Here is a 19990-nt window from a genome sequence, read left to right on the forward strand (position 1 = left end):
CTCTTGTTGCCCGGGCTGAAGTGCAATGGTGTGATCTTGGCTAACTCTAACCTCCGCCTCCCGGGTTCAAGCGACTCTCCTGCCTCAGCCTCCCGAGTAGCTGGGATTACAGGCATGAACCACCTCTCCTGGCTGCTTTGCTCCCCATCTTAAAGAAAACGTTTTCAGTCTTCCAAGGATTGGTTTCATGCTGAAGCTGCTCTCCTTGGCTTGCAGATGGCCGCCCCCTTACTACCTTGTCACATGGTTGGCCCTCTGTCCACGTGTACCCTTCAGTCCCTTGCATGTCCAGATTTCTTCTTATAAGGTCGCCAGTCATACTGGATTGTGGCCCACCCTAATGGCCTCATTTTGACTTAATTACTTCTTTAACGGCTTTGTCTGCTAATACAGTAACATTCTGCAGTACTGGGGATTGGGACTTCAACATGTGAATTTGAGGGAACAAAATACAGCCTGTAACAATAAAGAAATGGATCCATGAAAGGGGTGGAAAGGAGGGCTCACATGCAGCTCTGAGGGGAAACCAGGAGGCCATGACCACATTTTCTCCTAAAAATAAATAAATAAACCAAACTTCTCCCATCACTCCCCCGCCAGAACCTCCCCAGAGGTGACTGCGGTCATCTGTTTGGTGCAGAGCTGTCCAAACCCGACCCCCTACGCTGGAGGATTTCATCAGCTCCTATCTGTAAAGTGAAGTGATCTCTAGGCTGACGCATTGGAAGGGTCTGGAGAGGCACACACTGATACTTGATTTGCTTATGGGCAGGGGCGTGTTTGTGTCCCGCAAGCTTGTTTTCAGACACTTTTCTCCGCACGATCATATGTCCTACAGATCTCTGCACATCTGGATAGATGCATATTACACATTGCTGATTAGGACTTTTTGTCAACAGTCATTTAATTGTTACCACTGTTTGAAAACAGTACCAGGACTATCGCGAATCCTTCTGGGAGCCTTTCTCTGCGGCAGATGCTGAGAAGTGAAACTTCTCAGTAGTAGGTGATACATGTGCACTTTCAATTTTGACAGATAATGTTAAATGTGACCCCAAATGTATGAGTCTATTTCATTCCACCCCTCACCAACACGCATTATCAATATTTTTAATTTTTGTAAAAAAGGTATGTCACTTGAACTCACATTTTTCTAATTGCCAGTGAGTTTCTGCACCTTTTTCATAAGCATATTGGTTATTTGTGTTTCTTCTTATGAGAATCATCTATTTATATCCTTTGTCAACTTTTATACTGGGTTGTCCCTTCCTTCCAATCTGTCCCTCATATTTTAACATTGAGGATGTAATTTGTTGCGGAAAGTTTTTAGCGTGGATGTCAAATTGTCAGTCGTGACTTCATGGCTTTGGATTTTTTTAGACTAAGCCAACTTGCCCTATTTCTAGGCCACAAGCATATTCGTTTAGCTTTTTTACTGAAATTACAATAAATACTTTATATGCATGTTATTTTGTTGAAAGAAAAAGATTTTTCCTTCTCAGGGAGAAAGACAGAGAGATCAAATCAGGGCCCATGAACTTAGGCGAGTTCCACCACGATCTGTGATCCCCTTCCCGGGAAGGTCAGCTCAGGTGGCTGCATCATGTGGGTCTGCAGTTTCCTGGCTGGATCCGTCTTTGGAGGCTGTTTGCTTATTGTTTAGTGACCAGATACTCACTTCAGGTGCTGGAGGAAGAAGTCAAGCAAGGCTATGGCCCGGACCTCTGCTTTCTCCTTTAAGGGCTATAACCAGGCTCCAGAACACCCCATAGTCTTAGTTCACATCCTAGGCTCCTCCACTCACTAGCTGGCAACACTGGGCGGGGACGTACACAGCACTCAGTGCACTCACAAATGACTGCTCTTAACTAGCATGCCAATTACTAACAGGCATACGCATTAACAATTATTAACATAGTGGTATTAATAGTGGAATGTGGTTATCATTGCTTTTACTTTTCCATGATGTTAATTAGTCAGTATTGTGGGGTAGGAGTCTGACTTTATTTCCAAAGTGGATAAACAATTGCTCCAATAGATAACTTGAAAGATCTTCTAAATTCCCATGCATGTATGGTTAACATTCCAACTCTCCATCCTGTTCCATTAATTTCTTTCTTTCTTTTATTTTTTTGACGGAGTTTCACTCCTGTTGCCCAGGCTGGAGTACAATGGCATGATCTCGGGTCACTGCAACCTCTGCCCCCCGGGTTCAACAGATTCCCCTGCCTCAGCCTCCTGAGTAGCTGCAATTATAGGTGCCCGCCACCACGCCCAGCTAATTTTTGTACGTTTAGTAGAGACGGGGTTTTACCATGTTGGCCAGGCTGGTCTCGAATTTCTGACCTCAGGAGATCTGTCCACCTCAGCCTCCCAAAGTGCTGGGATTACAGGCATGAGCCACTGCACCCAGCCTTTTCTATTAATTTCTTTGACTATTCTAGAAATGATGCCAGCTTCTTAAAGGTGTTGCAAGAACAGAACAGTCAACACACTGAAAAGAATGTCTGGCATGGAGTACTGTATATATATATACATTTTTTAAATTTAAGAAAACAGACAAAAACTGTATATATTTATGGTGTACAACTTGATGTTTTGATATATGTGTACATTGTGGAATGGCTAAATCAAGCTAATTAACACATGCATTATCTCACATATTTTTCTGTGGTGAGAACATTTGAAATCTACTCTCTTAGCAATTTTCAAGAATGCAATCCGTTATTATTAGTAGCTATTGTCACCATGTTGTGCAGCAGACGACTCCTGAATTCATTCTTCCCCTCTGAAATTGTGTATACTTTGACTATCTCCTCAAAGTAACCGACATTCTACTTTCTGCTTCTATGAGTTCAACTTTCTCGGCTTGCACAAGTAAGTGAGATCATACAGTATTTGTCGGTCTAGCTTGTTTGTCTGTGTCTAGCTTATTTCACTTAGCATGAAGTCCTCCCGCTTCCCGAGGTCTCTGTAACTTGTGCTCCATGCCTGGGATCTCTTTTATGTTACTTTTTCTAACTGGCCATTGCTGGGGCATTGGCCACCTTATGATTTTTTACGGGGTCACCTGTATGGGGCCACCTTCAGCTTTGTTTGCATTTGCTCTAAGGGTCTGCCATTGATCCTCTTGGATTATTTGTGTGGGCAGTTATGTCCCCTGGAATGAAGACTGCTTTGTTCCTTTCTGTCCCTCCTCTCGGCCTGCTGTGCTGGGTCAGTTCCTGAGACAGAGTTGAACGGTGAACGAGCAGGCATGCATGCCCTGCTCCCCGCAGCAAAAGAAGAAATGTCTCTAAGGTTTCGCCATTCAGTCCCAGGCTTACTCGAGGAAGCACCATTTATCTCAACAAAGTTCCCTTCTACTCCTGGTTTGCCAAGAGACTTATCAAGAATGGGTGTGACTTTTATCAGTTTTTAGGGGTCTCTCTTGGAGCGGATCAATCGCAAGGCTTTCTTCTTTTAAACTGATGCTCTAGTAAATTACGGTTATAGACTATTGTTGAACCAGTCCTGGGGCCATTGTTCTGGCAGCCCTAGGGACACCCCAACCCCATCATAGGAAGATTTTTCCTTCTCAGGGAGAAAGGCTGAGAGATCAAATCAGGACCCATGAACTTAGGCAAGTTCCACCACGATCCGCGATCCCCTTCCCGAGAAGGTCAGCTCAGGTGGCTGCATCACGTGGGTCAGCAGTTTCCTGGCTGGATCTGTCTTTGGAGGCTGTGTTTGCTTATTGTTTAGTGACCAGATACCCACTTCAGGTCCTGAAGGAAGGAGTCAAGCAAAACTATGGCCCAGACCTGTGCTTTCTGCTTTAAGGGCTATAACTAACAGGCAGAACGCCCCATGCCCACCAGGTCGCACTCTCAGAGCCCGCCTGTGGACTGCAGCCAAACCCATCTGTGTCCACCTGCGGGGCCACATGAGCCGTCAGTTCTGGAGTCCAGGACATTTAGGCTCAGGAGAAATTGCACCTTGAAAGAGAGATGACCAGAGATGAGCAGCCTTTTAACTGGCCTTCATCTGTTGGTGTCTCAAAACTTCATCTGTCAGATACCAAAGGAATCAAAGAAAAGCTTCACCTAGAAAAGGGAATAATTCTTACTTCAGAAGGTTCCACCACAGGACTACTGTAACGTCCTATAGATGTGCCATAATTTTTTTGGGATTTTCACCTTTGGATGCATCCATGGAATTGACATGCCATTTTGTTTTGTGTGTTGCCTAGACTTGGGAGCTTTAAAAAATACAGCCCAGGACCCAAGCCTTGGAAATTCTGACCCAGTTGCCAGGTAATGGACATTGAAATCTGCTTTTTTTTTTTTTGAGACAGGGTCTCTCTCTCTCTGTTGCCGAGGGTGGAGTGCGGTGGTGCAATCACAGATGACTGCAGCCTTGAACTCTTGGGCTCAAGCATCCTCCCGCCTCAGCCTCCTAAGTAGCTGGGACTACAGGTGCATGCCACCACGCCCAGTTAATTTTTATTTTTTGTAGAGACACAGTCTCACTATGTTGCCCAGGCTGGTCACAAACTCCTGGCTTTAAGCAGTCTCTCTGCCTCAGCCTCTGAAAACGCTGGGATTCCAGGGGTAAGCCACTACACCTGGTCAGAAGTCTGCATTTTTAAAGAGTTTTTTCAGAAGGTTCATTTCTGGTCAGCCAGGTTTGAAAACCACTGACTGAGAAGGTACTGGAAGGTCCTGGCCTCAGCCTTATCATCAATGAGATCAAGGGGCTCCTGGAAGGTCTCAGAGGTGGCATGGTCATCATGCTAATTCTCGCCCACGCGAAGCAGGAATGTGTGTCTGGGTGCACACTGCGAGTCCAGCTCTCACTGGGGACTCAAGGGGACTCTAAACCTATGGCTTCCATCCTGAGGGCCCTGGGAACTAGCCCTGCACATTCATCTGCAGTCCAAGCTCCTTATACCCTCCAGTGTTGTTTTTCAAAATGTATACCTGTGCTCATGGTGCCTGCGTTAAAAACACCGCTGACCTCAGAGCAGCGTTTTACAAACCTCTATCTCCATCGACAGCTACTAGAAGTGTACCTACTATTAACATGTGTCTTGGGTAGAGGACCAATGTGCGAATTAAAAATATATATATATATATTAAACAGAGATCTTCGAGCATGGACAGGCTGGGAAGTCCTGGGGAGAGGGCCTCCCTGGAGCCAGTGGCCGCCTCTGAGTTAACGAGCAGCTGGGTGGCTGCTGCCCTGACCGCTGGGCAGGCAGTCACCCCACTCCCACCCCACTCGGGTGACAGCTGGCCCGGGTGCAGTCCAGGACTTGAGTCATCCCAGTCTGTGACAGGGAGGGCAACATTAGAGAGGAGGGCCTGGGACAGAGTGAGCCTTTTGACCATGGAACTGCCTGGGATGAGGGTGAGGGCACCGTGGCTGCCATCCTAGTGAAGCCCCACCCCACCCCACCCCACAATTGAGGCTGACTCTTAAGATTCTTAGAAGAGTTCTCAGCCTGCCCAACACTGAGTGGAAGGGTCTGGGTGTCGATGGCCTCAAAGACATCTGTCAGGCCCACAAAGACACCATGAACAAGCCCACAATACCTGACCAACAGCATGGCTGACCCCATGGTCCTTCCCTAGGCGTAGGGAGGGGCTATGGAGGGTCAGCTGGCCAGCGTCTGATTCATAGGCTCAAATCAAAACAGCCGCTGAAGCCCACATGGCTTCCTGCGGGGAGGAAAGGAGATTTTACTCCTGCACAGCCCAAGGGCACAAGAAACCCTGGCCATATGGCCATCTGGAGAGGAGAGCACACCAGGCACCTGAGGCTGTGTGAGGTGAAGGCCAGCAGTCTCCGAATGCTCTCAGATGCCCCTGTGCTCAACGGTACGTTCCCCACGCCCCAGGCGCCCAGCTGGGAAATTCTGCATGGTCCATGGTAAATGCCCTTTCTGAGAAGCAGCCACCACCTTCTCAAGAACACTTCAGAGGCACTTTCACTTCTTCACCAACCGACATCCTATTTTGTTGGAACTCACCAGGCAGAGCGCACCCAGCTCTGCTCCTGCACCCGCCCTCAGAGCTTTGCCAGCTGTTTCCAGGCTGCCTCCGCCTCCAAACCCTGTGGAGCCCTCCCTGCCCCATGCTTTGAAGCAGTTTCTTTGGAAACTGCTGCAGAGCGGTAACAACAAGCAACAACTTGGGCCGCGTTCTTGTTAACAGAAGGGAGGGCCAGGTGGAAAAACCAAGGGGGGCATTTGTGGCTCTGCTGGAGTCTGTCAGCTTTTGGTGGGAGCCACAGCCTGAGGGCAGCCAGGATGACTCTGCTGGGAGGGAGACCCTGCCCAACCCTGGGAGCAGGTGATGAAGGCTCCTGGAGGCATGGTTATAGCCCGGGGTCCCATAGACAGGAACAAAGCCCCCAGGGCAGGTGGATGAAGGCTGCTGGGGGTGGGAGGGAAAGCCTTGCTGCCTAGGAGCTCAGGCCGGACTGAGAAGGGCAATGCCACAGAACCCCTGGAAGCAGCAGGACAGCACTCAGAGTTCTGGACGAGACTGCAGAGGGCGGGGGAGCCAAGCACCAAGGGGATGTCAGGAAGGGCCGTGAGCCCTCCTCGGAAGGCCACTGTGGCACCCGCATTCGCGAAGAGCCTGAATGACTCCTCTTTTAACGGACAGGCATCCAAGGGCTTCCTGAAAGCCACAGACAGCCTGGCAGGTAGGTTGCTGCTTGCCTTCTAGGAATGATCTTGGTCATGCTGGTGGTGATGCCCCGTCCCTTTGGTGATCCCCCCCCCCCCCCGACATCTGCCCCAAGCGACTTCTCCAGGGCCAGCCTTAGGAGGCAGAGAGAGCCACTCTGGACTGCTGTCCCAGACCTTCAGGGTGCCATGGGTTACATGTGTGTTCACATGAATCTATGAGTTGAATCCCCATAGGCCTGGGGGCAGCACCATGTCTGAAGCAGCAGCTGCATTTGTAAGATGAAGATCTGAGCCCGTTTTTCAGTTATATCTGCAGTGTTTATCAAGAAAGGGCCTCTGGGTTTGTGTTTACTAACATGAATTGAGCTGCTCTCCAGGGATAAGAAAAAAATATTACAGCCCTGCTATGTGGGCACCCCATGGCAGCCCCCGGGGTGAAGGGGCAGCTTTCTTTCCAAGGAATTCCATTGCCAAAGATGAACCTTCAGGTGAGGGCTCAGAGCTGCTTGCTTGGGCAGATACTTACAGCATGGCAGCATGGTTCCCAGGGAGGTGAGTCCATCTCCCCACAAAGGAATCTGTGCTCAGGCGCTGTGCCCAGGGAATATCAAGATCCGCACCCTGGAAGCCTAAGGCTGCAGCCTCAGCCCCAGTTAAGGATCATGCAGTCTGGTCTGTCCCTTTGTTTTACAGATGGGGAAACTGAGGGCCCAGAGGAAGCAAGAACAGCCCCAGGCCACACCACCCTCTTTTTATTATTCATTCACTGACTGCACTGCAGAGGTTGGACCCCATCTCATCATTTGAATAGTAAATTATTTTCTCTTCCTGACCCTTAGTCTGTAGGGTCTCTCATTGCACCATACATCCACGAAGGAACTTTCTGAAGCTTTCCAATGCCACCCAATCCCTGGATCCTACTTTATGCTTCCAAGTGAAGCTCGTGGGTTTTTTTCCACTTCAGGTTGTTTTAAAAACTGCAATCGGCCGGGAGCGGTGGGTCACTCCTGTAATCCCAGCACTTTGGTGGGAGACCGAGGCCGGTGGATCCTGAGGTCAGGAGTTCGAGACTAGCCTGGCCAACATGGTGAAACCCCGTCTCTGCTAAAAATACAAAAATGGGCCGGGCGTGGTGGCGGGCCCCGGTAGTCCCAGCTACTCAGGAGGCTGAGGCAGGAGGATCGCTTGAACCCGGGAGGCGGCGGAGGTTGCGGTGAGCCGAGATTGCCCCGTTGCACTCCAGCCTGGGGGTCAAGAGGGAAAACCCGTCTCAAAAAACAAAAACAGGCCGGGCGCGGTGGCTCAAGCCTGTAATCCCAGCACTTTGGGAGGCCGAGACGGGCGAACCACGAGGTCAGGAGATCGAGACCATCCTGGCTAACACGGTGAAACCCCATCTCTACTAAAAAAATACAAAAATCTAGCCGGGCGAGGTGGCGGGCGCCTGTAGTCCCAGCTACTCCGGAGGCCGAGGCAGGAGAATGGCGTAAACCCGGGAGGCGGAGCTTGCAGTGAGCTGAGATCCGGCCACTGCACTCCAGCCGGGGCTACAGAGCGAGACTCTGTCTCGAAAAAAAAAAAAAAAAAAAAACCCCACAATCAGTGCAGAGTGCCGAGTCCCCGGCCAGCAGCACCGCCCTCCCGCCCGGCCACCCTCAGGCCGGCCCCGCCCACGAGGTCACCCCTGGCAGGGGGCGCCTCCTGGGTGCAGCTCCCCTGGCGGGACGGGCGCCCCAGCCCTCTCGGGAAAGGCCAGTGCCCAGCCCAGTTCGGGCCAGCAAGGGGCGTTCGGGAGCAAACACCCAGCGGGGCTCGCTGACTCGCGCCCTCCAGAAGGCGCCTTGTTCAGGCGGGGGCGTCTGGACCCGCACAGAACCCTCCTCAGACCAGCAGCAGCTAAGAGGTGGGGCTGCCGGGGACCGGGACCAAAGGCTCCCTCCTGCGGCGGAGTGCGCCGCAGCCCGAGGGTGGGGTCAGGGGACGCTCCCGGGCCCCAGCAGGCGCCCCCAGCGTCCCAAACGCCAGCGCACCCCCACCCCCCTCTCCTCCCAGAGCGCCTGGCGGAACGGAGAGGTTCTCTGGCCGCTCTCCTGGCGGGGCGCCCCCACCTGCAGGGACCCCACCAGGGTTCAGCAGCCTGCTGGGCAGAGCTGGGGGGAATCGCAGAGCCCCAGGACTACGGCGGGGCGCCCCACACACCCTACGGGGGCCTGTGCAGCTGCCGGGGTCCTCTCCCTTCCCCCTCCCCACGAGCCTGTATACAACACCCTTGACATAACTAACTCCGTCTTAGAAAAAGACTGCATCTTACGTATCATAGGACACTTTGCTAACAGGGACCAGATGTTCTGCCTGGTCAATAAAGACTGCATCCAGCCAGACAAGGGCATAACCAAGCACGCTCCTCCACTCAGTCCTCATCAGAGGACACCGTGGCCATAGGCGCAGGACTTCAGCAGCCCCAAATGGCCGTCTTAACAGACCCAGTCTTACAGCCACTGGTGATCAGCACCTGACATCTGCCCACATCAGACGCTTCCTACAAGTACTGAGGGTTGCACCAGCCCACACCAAGAGATTTCTTTTTCTGTTACTCTCCTTGTACTGCTTTGTTAACCTTTTTCCCACCGCCCTTCTCTTCATGTTAAAAGTTACTGTGTGTTGTGGAATGTTTAATCTATAACATCTATATAATAAGTATATGACTCTGCATGGCTTGTAATGCTGACTGGCTTGTGGAGTGGCTGAAGCATGTGTGCTCTGACTGGGGAAGTGAGCAGGAAGTACTAAGGAGAACTGTCCCCTGAGGAACTCCATGGCACTCATGGCTCCTGTGATTGAAATAATAACATCAATCAGAGTCGGACACTGTGGAAAGACAGAACATGCGCGGACCTGGTTATCGCTGAATTGTGTGCACCGCTCACGACAGATGGCTCGGGACTCACGTGGCTCCCACACACAATCCAGCTTCAGCTCTGAACTAGCCAAGCTCCCCGACGCCACAGTCCCTTTGCCCTCTGCCCAGTGTGTGCACACACACGCATACACACACCTCTACTGTCCCTCATGACCCTACGCAAAAATCCTTTCACTCCTCAGCGCTCCTTGAGCTCTTTCAAAGGCCTTTGAAACCCTTGCCTCCCCTAACTCTCTGAGCTGGGATTCCCAGGTAAGGGAACTTGTCCAGCCTCACTGGGGCAGCCTGGTCTTAGGAGCTGGGCACTGGAGCCAGCCTGCCTGGGTGTCAACCCTGGCCTCACGTCTTACTAGCTATGTGTTGAGCAAGTTTTTTAATTTGGGGATCTAGGTGCTCAAGGTTAATAATTTAAATATGTAAGTGGATTACAACACTGTCAGGCACAGGTCAAGTGTTCAATAAACGTCAGCACATTGAAAAAAAAAAACCTTAAAGTCACAGGACACTAATACTCACCAAACAGTATTCTAGGTAAGCATGAGGAGCTCGATCAACATCAAAGTAATGAGCAAATCTCTGAGGGTCCAGAATTACTGATTTGAGTGCTAAGAAAAAGGCCCAGGTGCTTCTGCCTGTCCCAGGCTGTAGAGCTGTGGCAGCCAGTGACAGCGCTGTGCAGCATAGACACTGCTTCTGCCTGCACCTACAGCTCGGCTCTCATTGGCTGGCCTCTTTCTAAAAATAAATGAGCCTCTGGCTGGGCACAATCACTCAGGCCTGTAATCCCAGCAGTTCGGGAGGCTGAGGCGGGAGGATTGCTTCAGTACAGGAGTTCAAGACCAGCCTAGGCAACAAAGCGAGATGCCGTCTCTACGAAAAGAAAAAAAACAATAGCTGGGTGTGGTGGCATGTGCCTGTGGCCAGTTACAGGGGAGGCTGAAGTACAGGATCGCTTTATCCCAGGAAGCTGAGGCTGCAGTGAGCTGTTTACACCACTACACTCCAGCCTGGGTAACAGAGCAAGCCTCTGTCCCTAAAAAAACTAAAAATTAAAAACAAAAAACACAAAACGAGTCTTTTAGAAGTAGCGGCACTGGGCTGTTGAGATGCTGGCTCCAATTTACATGCCTCAGGTCTAGGAGGAGCTCAGAAGGCTCCACTCCCTGAGCTGCTGTTTGTCCCCTGCAGCACATCTGCCACCGATGACACCCAGCAAGACGCTTTCCTCTCCACCCATGCTACGCTGGCCGATGGTGTGGATCTTATGTAACACTCACACGGTGGAGCGCTCATTACTTTCAGAAAGCTAAGATGGTGGTGGAAGGTGCCGGGGGCAGACCGAAGAGTTAAGCAACACGACTGACGTCACACAGCAAGTTGATGAATTTTCAAGCTGCAGTCCCCAGATCCCGGGTGCGTCCTGCCTTTGCCCCACAACCCTGACCCTCACTTACACTTTAGGCTAGTGATAAATTACAGTGTGAATGCATGATCTGCAGCTGAAAGGCGTTTGAAAACCGCTCAGGAGAGGAAGAGAAGCAAATGCGATTCTTTCAAGGTAGTCTTTGTCATGCAAATCTGGAAGCTTAATTTTAATCATGTTGCTAGTAGGTACTTACAGCCCTTGAAGATCCCACATCTAGCATTTCAAACAGAAGTGATTATCTCTGTAGGACACAAGCATTTCTTTTCTTTTCTTTCTTTCTTTTATTTTTTTTTGAGATGGAGTCTTGCTCTGTCGGCCAGGCTGCAGTGCAGTGGCGCGATCCTGGCTCACTGCAACCTCCGACTCCCTGGTTCAAGCGATTCTCCTGCCTCAGTCTCCCGAGTAGCTGGGATTACAGGCATGTGCCACCACGCCCGGCTAATTTTTGTATTTTTGGTAGAGACGGGGTTTCATCACGTTGGCCAGGATGGTCCGGATCTTCCGACCTCGTGATCCGCCCGCCTCAGCCTCCCAAAGTGCTGGGATTACAGGTGTGAGCCACCATGCCTGGCCTGGACACAAGCATGTCTAACTGAAAACTATTTCACTGAAAGGAGAGAGAGGTTTCTACTAGAATCATCAATGTCTACATTGCGCATTCAGTAAACAGGGACTGCTATATTTGGGAAGCTTCCTGCCCCCTGGTGGTTGTAAAGATGTTTAGCATAAACTGCACACTAAAAAGTGTACTCTCGGCCGGGCGCGGTGGCTCACGCCTGTAATCCCAGCACTTTGGGAGGCCAAGGCGGGAGGATCACGAGGTCAGGAGATCGAGACCATCCTGGCTAACATGGTGAAACCCCGTCTCTACTAAAAATACAAAAAATTAGCCGGGCGAGGTGGTGGGCACCTGTAGTCCCAGCTACTCGGGAGACTGAGGCAGGAGAATGGCGTGAACCCGGGAGGCAGAGCTTGCAGTGAGCCAAGATCACGCCACTGCACTCCAGCCTGGGCGACACAGCCAGACTTCATCTCAAAAAAAAAAAAAAAGTGTACTCTTGGGTAAGTTTTGATATATACACACACTGTGAAATCATCACCACAACTAATTTGTTGAACATATCTGTCACCTGCTAAAGTTGCTTCATGCCCCTTTGTAATCCCTCCCTCATACCCATCTTACCCCCTCCCAGCCCCAGGCAACCACTGATCTACTTTCTGTTATTGTAGACTAGTTTGCATTTCCTAGAATTTTACAGAAATGAAATCATACAGCATGTGCTCACTTTTTGGTCTTACTTCTTACACTCAATGCATTTTGAGATCCATCTGTATTGTGTATCAATAGTCCTTTTTTTTTTTTTTTTTTTTTTTTTGAGACAGAGTCTCGCTCTGTTGCCCAGGCTGGAGTGCAGTGGTGCGATCTCGGCTCACTGCAAGCTCCACCTCCCGGAGTCACGCCATTCTCCTGCCTCAGCCTCCCGAGTAGCTGAGACTATAGGCGCCGGCCACCTCGCCAGCTAATTTTTTTGTATATATATATATTTTTAGTAGAGATGGGGTTTCACCGTGTTAGCCAGGATGGTCTCCATCTCCTGACCTCGTGATACACCCGTCTCGGCCTCCCAAAGTGCTGGGATTACAGGTGTGAGCCACTGCGCCCGGCCCAATAGTCCATTTTTATTGACAGTTCATTTATCGAATGTGTATCAACAGGTAAATGGCTACACAAATTGTGGTACATCCATACAATGGTTATTACTCAGCAATAAAAATGTAGCCATTTACCTGTTGATACACATTGGTGTTGTTTCCAGTTTTTATTACAAATTAAACTGCTATGGCCATTTATATACAAGCCTTGGTAAGGGCAGATGCTTTTGTTCTCTTGGAAACATACCTAGGAAGAGAATGGTCGGATTATACAGCAAGTGTATCTTTAACATTTTAAGAAACTGCCCAAGTATTTTCCAAAGTGGCTGTACCGTTTTACATTCCCACTAACAATGTACAAGAATTCCAGCTGTTTCATCCTATCTTCACCATTTGGCAGAAGGATCTTTAGACATTCTAATGTATGTGGTGGTATCTCTCAGTGGTTTTAATTGCATTTCTCTAATGACTGATAAGCACCATTTCATGGGCTTATTTGCCATATCTATATCTTCTTTGGTAAAGTGTCCAAATATTTTGCCCATTTTTACTGTTATTTTCTAATTATGAGTTTTGAGATTTATGTATTCAGAATACAAGTCCTTTATTAGATATGTCTGGCACATACTTTCTCCCATGTGTGACTTACCCAGCTGTTGAAAACTTTTTCAAACACATCTTTTCAAGAGAAGAAATTCTGAATTTTGATAAAGTCAATTTATCAACATACAGATTGTGCCTTTGATATTGTAGCTACAGTTCACAAAGATTGCTTCTAGGTTTTCAGCAGTTTTAGTTTTGGGTTTTAAGTGTAGGTCTGAAACATAATTGGTTAGTTTATGTATATACTGTGATATATGGCTCAAAGCTCATATTTTGCATATGGATATGCATCTATTCCACCACTCCTATCTTTCTCTTATTCTCCTATCTCTTCTTCATGGAATTTCCTTTGCATCATTGTCAAAACTCAACTGACCACATTTGGAGGGTGTATTTCTATATTCTATTTTCTTCCACTGATCTGTGTCTATCTTGCCACTGGTACCACAAGGTCAGTGACTGTAGCTTTAGTCTGTTCAGTTCAAAATGCTAATTTCTCCCTTTTTATTTTTGCTCTTTCTCATGGTTATTTAGATGTCATTTAGTTTCCAAATATTTGGATTTTCCAGATGCTACTGATTTCTAATTTCAACCCACTGTGATCAGAATATATACTCTATGTGACTTAAATCCTTTTAAATTTATTGAGACTTGTTTTATGGCCCAGAACATAGTCCATCTTGGTAAATGCCTTGTATGCCCTTGAAAACAGTATGTATTTTGTTGTTGGTGGTAGAGTGTTCTATAACTCAATGACAGGCCACAGCAGGAGGACTGCTTGAGGCCAGGAGTTCAAAACCAGCATCGGCAAAAAGGTGAGGCCCCCCCATCTCCACAAAAAAAATTAAAAATTAGCGGGGTCCAGTGGCACATGCCTACAGTCCCATCTGCTCGGGAGACTGAGGTGGGAGGATCCCTTGAGTTTCGTTGTTTGAGGCTGCAGGGTTATGATCATGTCACTGCACTCCAGCCTCTGCAACAGAGAGAAGCCCCATCTCTTAAAAAAGCCGCCGATGAAGTCCAAGCTGATAATGCTGCTCACCTCTTCTGCATCCTTACCAATTCTGTTTGCGTCAGTTACTGAGACAGGAATGCTAAAATCTCTATCAACTGTGGTTCTGTTTTTCATTGTAGTCCAATCAGTTTTTGCTTTAGGTATTTGAAGTTCTATTTTTAGGTGTTTGAACGTTTAGGACTGCTATGTTGTCTTGATGAATTATTATTATAAAATGGTCCTCTTTATCCCTAGTAATCATCCTTGCTCTAAAATCTACATTGTCTAGTATTAACATATCCTTCAACTTTCTATGAACTTACTTTTCCACCCTTTTACTTTTAACCTATCAGTCTTCATATCTAAAGTGGATTTCTTATAGGCAACATATAGTTGGGTCTTGCTTTTTAAAAATGAAATCTGGTCATTTCTACTGTTTAACTGACATGTTTAGACTTCTGGTTTCTGATCTGCTGTATAAGGGGCCTGGAGGCCAACACTCCATACTAACAAGTAAAAAATAAACTGAAAAATCAAAACCTCTTCTTAGATTTATCAAAGAATTGAGTTCACAGGGCAAACTGGTGCCTCCAGAAGTTGAGAAATTGGCTAGATTCAAAGAATCACAACTTACCAGAGCAGAAACCCACTGGCAGAACCATTCCCAGGAAGTTCAGGGTAGGGAACCTAAACTGTAGCTGATGAATTGCTAGAGGCTCAGTGTGGCCAAGTTTGAAAGGTGAAAACTCCAGGGGGACCCAGTCATGGTGGGGAACGTTTCTATGAGTTTTAGGTCCAGGAACTTACCATGTCCCCACAGTGAACACCTTCCAGGCTCCTCCTGCTTCTGGCAAGGAAACAGGGAAGTAACCATTTGAAATACGCCAGAACACGTTCTCAGAAAGTCTTGCTCTTATGATAAACTGTGTTATCAGAGCCTGACATGATAGAAGGGAAATGTTCAACTCTGTTATCCTGTTCTAAGTGGGTAAACACCGAGGAGGACTTGTAAAGATTAAGGGCCAAGGCCACAGATTCACTAAAAGACTAAGACCTACTCACAGGACTAGAGAAGCTGCTTGTAATCCTTACCTCAACTCGCCTGATCACTGGGCCTATTTAAAGGAGTTCCCTTTACCCAGTACATCATGTTTGCCCCATAACAAATTACAAGGCATACTAAAAGACAAAAAAGTCTAAAGACACAGAGCAAGCATCAGAACCAGATGGCAGGGATGCTGGACTCATCAGACTAGGAATTAAAACAACGACAATTAATATGCAAGGGCACTCATGGAAAAGGGGGACAACCTGCAAACACAGGCAGGTAACGTAAGCTTGGATGAAAACTCCAAGAGAGTAAAAAACGTGCTAGAGATTGTAAAAAGTACAATAGCAGAAATGAAGAATGCCTTTGACAGACTCCTTGGTAGACTGGACACAGCTGAGGAAAGAATCTCTGAGCTTGAGGACGTCAGTAGAAACTTCCACAACTGCAAATCCAGGAGAAAAAAGACTAAACAACAACAAAAACTGGAACAGAATATCTAAAAACTGTGGGACAACAAAAAGTGTAACATACACCTAATGGGAATATCAGAAAGCGGAAAAAGGAACAGAAAAACTATTTGAAGCAATAACAACTCAGAATTCCCCCAAATTAACATCAGATATCAAATCACAGATCCAGGAAAAAACACACAGACACACACATATATACACAAAAAGATGCCAAAAAAGTATGCCTACATGTCATATTCACCCTACAGAAAACCAAAAATGAAGAAAAAACCTTGAAAGCTTTCTCTGCTAGCATGTATTATAGGGACATCAGGCACAGCCTCCATGTGCGAGACGATGCCTGAGAGTCCACGGACCTGAATGTGCCATGGAAATACCCTGCCAGCAACTGTGGCCTTGGTGCCAAGGACCTCATGTCCATCCAGATACTCAACTTTGTGGCCAAAGTTGAGAAGGTTGCAGACAGGTTTAACGGCCAGTGTAAAACCTATGCTATTGGCCAGGTGTGTTGGCTCACACCTGTAATCCCAGCACTTTGGGAGACCAAGGTGGGCAGATCACTTGTCAGGAGTTCAAGACCAGCCTGGCCAACATGGTGAAACCCCGTCTGTACTAAAAATACAAAAATTAGCCAGGCATGGTGGTGCACACCTGTAATCCTAGCTACTGGGGAGGCTGAGGCACGAGAACCCAAGGAGGTGGAGGTTGCAGTGAGCCAAGATCGTGCCACTGCACTCCACTCCAGCCTCAGCAACAGAGCAAGACTCCATCTCAAAAAAAAAACAAAAACAAAACCTATGCTATCTGCAAGGCCATTTGCACAGTGCATGAGTCAGATGACTCCATTCTTTGAATGGCCAAGGCGACAGCATCGTTTCAAAGAACTTCTGACTAAAGGGCATCATGAATGTGCAGTATTTCGCATAATGAAATAGTTTCTTAAAAATATTGAAAACTAGAGGAAAAAACGTCCTACCTATAGAGAGTAAAAATAGAATTATATCCAACTTCTCCCCCAAACCACGCAAGCAAATAAAAGTAGAATTATATCCAACTTCTCCCCCAAACCACGCAAGCAAGAGTGGAGTGAAGTATTTAAAGTGGTGAGAGAGGAAAAATCACCTCACTACCTAGAATTCTGTATCCTGTGAAATTATCCTTTGAAAGTACAGGAGAATAAAGATTTTCTCAGACAACAGGGAATTTGATGCCTTGTGGGAAATGTTACAAGTTCTTTACAGAGAAGAAAATGACACAAGTCAGAAACTGGTTCTACACAAAGGAAGAGCATCAAAGGAGGAATAGGTGAAAGGAAAATAAAAACTTTTCATTTTTCTTGGTTGATCTAACAGGTAACAGTTTGTTCAAAATAGTAATAGCAACAATGTACTGGATGAGTATAGTTTATATAAGTAAAATGAATGAAGGCAAGGGACAAGAGGGAGGAATTAGGAATACTTGATTAATGCAAGGTACTCGCACTACCCAAGAAGCAATACACTGTTATTTGAAATTGGCCTTGGATTAGTTGCAAATGTGTACTGCAAGATCTGGGGTAAACACGAAGGAAAGTTTAAGGAGAATATGGAATCAAAAGGCAGAAAAAGTAGAAAACAAAAATAGGAACAAAGAACAAGGGCAGCAAAGAACAGTAATGTTATGGCAGACAGTAGTTCAATTCTATCAAGAATTACTTTCAATGTCAAAGTTCTAAATACACGAATGGAAAGACAGATTGTCAGAAGGGAGATTTTGATTCTTGATCCAAAATCAAGAATCAAGTATATACTGTCTACAATAAACTCACTTTAAATATAAAAATGCATGTAGATTAAAAGTAAAGAAATGGAGAAAGACGTATCATGCTAACACGAATCAAAAGAAAGTGGGAGTAGCTCTATTAATTTCAGACAGAGCTGACTTCAGAGCAAGGAAAATCAGCAAGCATATGGGAAGATGACATGATGATAAGGGGTCACTTTTCCTAGAAGACATATCCTTGTTTTTTGGGGTACAAACATGGCTCATTACAGCCTCAACCTCCCAGGCTCAAACAGTCCTCCTGCCTAAGCTTCCATGTAGCTGAGACTACAGGCACGCACCACCATGCCTGGCTAATTTTGTAATTTTTCGTAGAGATGAGGTCTCACCATGTTGCCTAGGTTGGATTACAATCTTTAATGAACAACAGAGCATCAAAAAATACATGAGGCAAAAACTGATAGAACTGCAAGGAGAAATAGAGGAATCCAGTATTACAGGTTAGAGACATCAACACCCCCTTCTCAGAAACAGACAGATCTAGCAGGAGGAACATCAGCAAGGACACAGGTGAAAGCAACACCACCATTAACCAACTGGTTACAAGGGACACATTTAGACCATTTACACTTTAGGTGATTATGATATGGCTGGGTTTAAATCTACTATCTTGCGTCTTTTCTATTTATTTCACCAGTTCCTTGTTCCTCTTTTCCTGTCTTCTTTTAGAATACAATCTTAAAACTTCTTCATAAAAAAGTTTTAAGATTGCTTTTGTATCCTCTTTGTTGCTTAATAGCTGTAACTGTGTTACTTCAGTGATTCCTTTAGGGCGAATTTTTACTGCACATCTTTTACTTAAACCAATCTACCTTCATATGATACTACACGACTTCCAGTATGTAAGAACCGCATGACTACGTATTTCCATTTCTCCCCTCTGCCTTTGGGCTATTATCATAGATTTTACTTCTGCCCGTTGAAAACCACAATCCATGATTATTTTTGCTTTAAGTGGTCAATTAGGTGTTAAAGATACCTAAACAAAAGGATATATGAAATCCTTTATGCATCTAATAACCTACCTAGTCATCATTTCTAGTGTTCATTTATTTGCATAGAAGGGATGTTACTATCTTTCTTCTGCGCAAAGAACCTCCTTTAACAACTCTTGTAAGGCAGGGCTGCTGATTCTTTCAGATTTTATGTCTGGAAAACCCTCCATTTGGCCTTCATTTCTGAAAGAAATTTTCATTAGGTAAAGAATTCCAGGTTGGTAATGTCTCCTTCCATACTTTAGAGCTGTGTTTCCGTCTCGTACCTTTCATTGTTTCCTACAAGAAAGCTGCTGTCATCCTTACCTTTGTTCCTCTGTAACTAATCTTCTCTCCCTTCCTCACTTCTAAAATTTCCTCTATTGCTAGTTGAAATTTGATTGATACAGTTAATTTTTTTTTTTTTTTTTTGAGATGGAGTCTCGCTCTGTCGCCCAGGCTGGAGTGCAGTGGTGCAATCTTGGCTCACTGCAAGCTCCGCCTCCCGGGTTCACGCCATTCTCCTGCCTCAGCCTCCCGAGTAACTGGGACTACAGGCGCCCGCCACCACGCCCGGCTCATTTTTTGTATTTTTAGTACAGACGGGGTTTCACCGTGTTAGCCAGGATGGTCTCGATCTCCTGACCTCGTGATCCGCCCGCCTCAGCCTCCCAAAGTGCTGGGATTACAGGCTTGAGCCACCGCACCCGGCCGATACAGTTATTGTATTTATTGGGTCTCAGTAGTTGCCATCAACTCAGCTACTATTTCTTCAAAAAAAATTTTTTTTTTGAGACGGAGTCTCGCTCTGTTGCCCAGGCTGGATTGCAATTGTGTGGTCTCGGTTCACTACAACCTCCGTCTCCCGGGTTCAAGTGATTCTCCTGCCTCAGCCTCTGCAGTAGCTGGGGTTACAGATGCCTGCCACCATGACTGGCTAATTTTTGTATTTTTAGTAGAGACGGAGTTTCACCATGTTCGCCAGGCTGGTCGCGAACAGATGACCTCGTGATTCACCCGCCTCGACCTCCCAAAGTGTTGGGATTACAGGTGTGAGCCACTGTGCCCAGCCATAGTTCTTCAAAAATTTTTTTGTATCTCCCTTCTCCAGGGACTCCAATTACACACACATTTGTCTCCTGAAGTTGTTCCATAGTTCTCTAATGCCCAATTTCTCCTACCAATTCTTCTTCAGTCATTTTCCTGTTTAAGCTGCTGTCTTCAAATTCTTTCATATCTTTTTCTAAGATGTCCAATCTGCTGTCAACCCCATTCAGTGTTTTTCATCAGATATTGCAGTTTTCATCTCTAGAGGTTCAACTTGGTGTTTCGTATCTTCCACGCCTCTACTTAGTATGTTTCTCTCTCTAGCTTTTTGAACATATGGAACACAGTCATA

Source organism: Trachypithecus francoisi, unplaced genomic scaffold, assembly GCF_009764315.1.
Source record: "Trachypithecus francoisi isolate TF-2019V2 unplaced genomic scaffold, Tfra_2.0 Lachesis_group17, whole genome shotgun sequence".
Taxonomy (NCBI): Eukaryota; Metazoa; Chordata; class Mammalia; order Primates; family Cercopithecidae; genus Trachypithecus; species Trachypithecus francoisi.